At 38.1% G+C, this 4,912-nt stretch overlaps 1 non-coding gene across 1 annotated transcript; it reads right to left on the reverse strand.

Annotated features, from left to right (window-relative positions):
• Positions 1-837: 837 nt before the first annotated feature.
• LOC136228175 (small nucleolar RNA R71) lies at positions 838-944 on the reverse strand. The gene has a single exon (XR_010688509.1). It is a non-coding gene; the product is annotated as a small nucleolar RNA R71 (small nucleolar RNA).
• Between the last annotated feature and the right edge of the window lie 3,968 nt (positions 945-4,912).

The following is a 4,912-nucleotide window of genomic DNA, read 5'->3' on the forward strand; positions in this document are numbered from 1 at the left end:
TATTTCTTTTATTAAACCTAAACACGTGATTAAAACCGAGTTAAATAAGTTTTAGTTAAAAAGCGTTCCATGTGGGTTTGATATCTTTTATTACTACAAGCGTATACCGTGCACTTGCGGAAATCGCTCAACAAGTTTTTGGCGCCGTTGCCGGGGAACGCCAAAATTTTTGACAAAATTTTAAATTTTTCGTGTTTTATTTCGAATCTAGGTTTAAACATACTTATTTTAACTTTTATAATTTAATAATTTTCATTTACTAAATTATCTATTTTTCAAATTCTGTTTTGTAGGTAGTTTCGGTTCGTGCAAGATTTCAGGTTCATGCGCAGTTCTCGAAGTTCAGGCATTGTACCAGACCCTATAGACCCAGAAATTGAGAAAACCATTAGGAAGAACAAGAAAAACAAGAAAAACAAAAATAAGACCCCAGTAAAAACATTTACCGAGCCAGAAAAAATGGCAGACCCACCAACACTTATGGATTACGCTAGGCCAGGTGTGGCCGGTGTGACCAATAGTATCGTTAGACCCAGAATCACCGCAAATCTATTTGAAATTAAGCCAGCTTTGCTTAATATGTTGCAAAATAATGTAACATTTTACGGGTTACCTAACGAAAATCCTAACACCCACTTAACAAATTTCCTTGAAATTTGTGACACTTTTAAAATCCCAGATGTGACTGCAGAAGCAATCAAACTTCGCCTCTTTCCTTTCACTTTGAAGGATCGAGCCAAAGAATGCTTAACTTCTATGCCAGCCGCAACTTTTGCCACTTGGGAACAATTAGCCCAAGCGTTTTTATCTAAATATTTTCCTTTAGCAAAAACCGCAAGAGTCATAAAAGAGTTAACATCTTTTTCTCAAAATGATAATGAGACTCTTTATGAAACTTGGGAACGTTTTAAAGAACTTCAACGTTTATGCCCACACCACCAATTACCCGCTGAACTTTTAATGCAAACATTTTACAATGGACTAAATCCTACAACTAGGGGTTCATTAGATGCTATGTCGGGAGGGCTATTTATGAAGAAAACATCAGCCCAAGCGAGAGAACTTTTGGAGGAAATGGCAATCAACAGCAGTATGTGGCCCGCGGAACGTGGACATATACCGGTGGCAAAACCATCATCCTCAACCACATCATCAGTTAAAGGTATAGTTGAACTTGATCCAGTCGCGATGCTACAAGCCCAATTTTCTGCGTTATCGCACAAAATTGACAAATTTATGGCACCACGTGATACCAATGGTAATCCAATCCAAACGGATGTGGATTACGAAAATATGAGTGAGATCGAACAGGTAAATTTTGTCCAAGGGCAAAACCAAACTAATAATCCTTATTCTAATACCTATAATGCTGGATGGAGGAATCATCCTAACTTTAACTGGAAAGATAACAATAACAATAATACAAGTGCTAATCAAAATCGTACCACTAATTATCAAAATCAGTCAAGAGATACGATTAGCACTTTATCTTCTAAAATCGACAAGTTTATAGATGCTATCAGTGGAAAAATAAGTAATCACGACGATGGTTTTAAACGGATCGAAAGTAAATTCGATCAGCTTATTAAAAACCACTCATCTAGCATCGATAATTTGGAGGTTCAAATTGGTCAACTTGCTAAATCAATTCCATCCCGAAAAGAGGGAAGTCTTCCCAGCCATACGGAAGAAAATCCGAAAGAGCAGGTGAAAGCTATTACTCTTCGTTCAGGAAAGAATTATCAAGGGCCTGAAATGCCCAAAGATACAACATTACCAGGAACTGATTTACCAAAAGTCCAAAGAAGATATCTTAAACACAAATAGTTCACCATTTGACACAAGTACCAAAACTTTTGTACCCAAGCCACCTTTTCCGACCAAAGTCCGAAATAAGGACTATGATAAACAACTTCTAACGTTTTTGGATAAACTTAAAAATTTGCACATCAATTTGACATTTATGGATGCAATCACACAAATTCCTAACTATGGTAAGTTTTTAAAGGATTTGATTTCGAAGAAAATCAGTTGGGAAGGAATTTCATCCATTTCGTTAACTGAAGACTGTAGTTCAATAGTATCAAGTAATTTGCCCACTAAACTCAAAGATCCCGGATGTTTTACTATTCCGTGTAAATTGGGAGATATTGAATTCCCAAGTTGTCTTTGTGATTTAGGAGCAAGTATAAACTTAATGCCATTGTCTATTTTTAACAAGTTAGGTTTAGAAGAAGATATCAAACGTACCAATATGGTTTTGCAATTAGCGGATCAAACCACTAAGAGGCCATATGGTATAATTGAAGATGTTTTAGTCAAAGTCGATAAATTTATTTTTCCTACCGATTTTGTTATATTAGACTTTGCATATGATGTAAATTGCCCTTTAATTTTTGGTAGACCGTTTATGAACATGGGACGCCGACCCACCAAAGTTTGAGCGTAAGAGTGAAATCCCTTGGTGAGGTACTATCGGGTTCTCAAAAGATAATCAACCCCTGTTAATATTGTCTATTAATTTTGATCATGGAGGTTTCAGATAAGTTTTGGTCACTCGATTGTTTGCGTGGGTATTTGCCGAAAACTTTGCATAACACTTCAACTTTAAAATCACGCACTTGGCAAAACCGTCCGACAGTTTGTTTCTTAATAATCTCAATCCCTTGTCTTTCGATTTCTTTTACTTGAGGACAAGTAAAACTTTAAAGTTCGAGGAGGTTTGATAGGGGTATTTTACCCCTATCTTTTAGCGTGATTTACGGGACAATTTTAGAAGAAATAAATAAGTTTAATTACAAAAATAGAGTGTTTTAATAAAATAACGGAATAAAAATAAATTCCGTGCTTTCAGTTATTTTCCCTTGTTTTTTAGTAATCTAGGAAATAAAAACGTCAAGCTAACTCGACCCCGAGATTTGTATTTCAGGTACGAGCAAGGAGTGAAAATCCACTCAAATACGCGAGGCGCCTCATCCCTTACGCGGGGCGTGAAACATGGTGTCAGAAATAATTGCCCTATCCAAAGGCACCACGCAGAATCTAGTCAGCATACGCGAGGCGTATGCCAACCTATGTGAGGCGTATGACACATGTCAGAAATGATTAGCCTAATCCTGAAAGTCAGACTGTATGGTCTCCCTGAGTCAACCATCTCTACGCAAGGCGCATGCCATTCTACGCGGGGCGTGTTTGAGACAACAAGATCTGGAATTGGTCCACATGCAGGAGATTTCTGACGGAATGGGCATACACGCAGGGCGTACACCACCATACGCGGGGCGTATTATGGGATTTCTACACAAAATTATGTTCCTCCATGCTTGCACCTTGTGGAATTACAATCTTGCCCCTAGCTTGATCTATAAATAAGAGTGACTAGCACTCATTTAGACATCTCTAGACCTTGTATACATCTTTTGCTTAAACTCTTGTAATTTTAGATTTGTTTTTAGGCTTTGTGTAACTAAACTCTTCCATCTTGAGAGCTTGTTCGTTGATCCCGGCATTCCATCGAAGTTCCGCTCCATCTCCGCACACCAAGCTCGAGAGCTCCACCATCCAAGTCCTAAGAGACGGCTTTTGAGTCCGGTTAGCTAGTTTCGAGGGTGGATTCTTCCCTTTACACTTGCTAATTAGCTTGATCTCATCCTATGTACTAGGCTTGGTTGTAATTCATATTTACACTCCCCATATTTATAATTTATGATTCATGATCTTCTTTTCTATATATATGTGTTGATGTTTGTTACTTGTTTTGATATTCATAATTGATTATTGTGTAGGAGAACGCGATTTCCGACGCCATTCGGGCTATCTTTAGGGATTCATATAGGTGTTGCCTTACCGGAAGTGACGCTCCAGAAACCATAGGAATTGACAAGCCACGGAACTTACGGGCCCTAATTTTTGGTCCCAAGCATTAGACACGCCTTGACTAGGAACCACGTAGTCTAAGTACCTCACGGGTCGGTTACACTACACGTAGTCGTCTTTGCAAGAGCAAAACATTAACCGTATATGCATTAGGAGTCGTTATTTGTCATAGTTATAACTTATCGCCATCCATATCATTTCTTAGAGTTTCGTTATATAAATTTGCCTCACCCATAATTAGGAGTAGTTTGTAGTTGGTTCCCCCATCAACCTCAAAGCATTCACCGCTTAAATAATGTATAAAATCGAGTCGTTTAATACTTGCAGTTATAAATCCTACGGATTCGATACCCGGTCTTAACCGGATTATTACTTGATACGACGGGGTACACTTGCCCCTAAGTAGTGACGTCTAGTAAAGATAGAGCATTTAGAAAGATCACATCCATAGTCAAAGCACCTATCATAATACACATACACATTTACACCACTAGACGGCACGCATCAGTCTGATACACATTCTCCTTTATTGCTAAAGGGTGTCTTTGTCATCTTTCCTTTAAACAAGACTTACATGTGCCCATTGATTCAAAATCAATCGAGTCTATAAGCCCATCTTGATACAGCTTAGACTTGTGTTTCTTGCTTACATGGCCTAGGTGACTATCACAAGTAAGTTGAATTATCTATCATTTAGTCTTAAAAGTAAAAGCACCATCACGACCCTTCTTCTAGAGAGAGCCTAAGTACTTCTTACAGTTCCTCTTCCAATTCCCTTATTTACCATATTGGTGGCATTCCCTTCTTGCTTTTATTGACTTGGGTTTAATGCATTTGTTCTTCTTGGAATCTTTAGAATTGGGAAACTTCCCTTTCTCTCGTGAGATCCCTCAATAACAAGTGCTGACATCACTTTCTTAAGATTTGGGCTCAACTGACTTGAGCATATTCAAGAGCTCTTCTAGAGAGGTCTCTGAGTTTATTCATCTGACAGTTCGAGATGAACTTATGAATAAATCTCTAGGAGGGATTGTAT

This window comes from Euphorbia lathyris, chromosome 4 (genome assembly GCF_963576675.1).
Source record: "Euphorbia lathyris chromosome 4, ddEupLath1.1, whole genome shotgun sequence".
NCBI classification, from domain to species: Eukaryota; Viridiplantae; Streptophyta; class Magnoliopsida; order Malpighiales; family Euphorbiaceae; genus Euphorbia; species Euphorbia lathyris.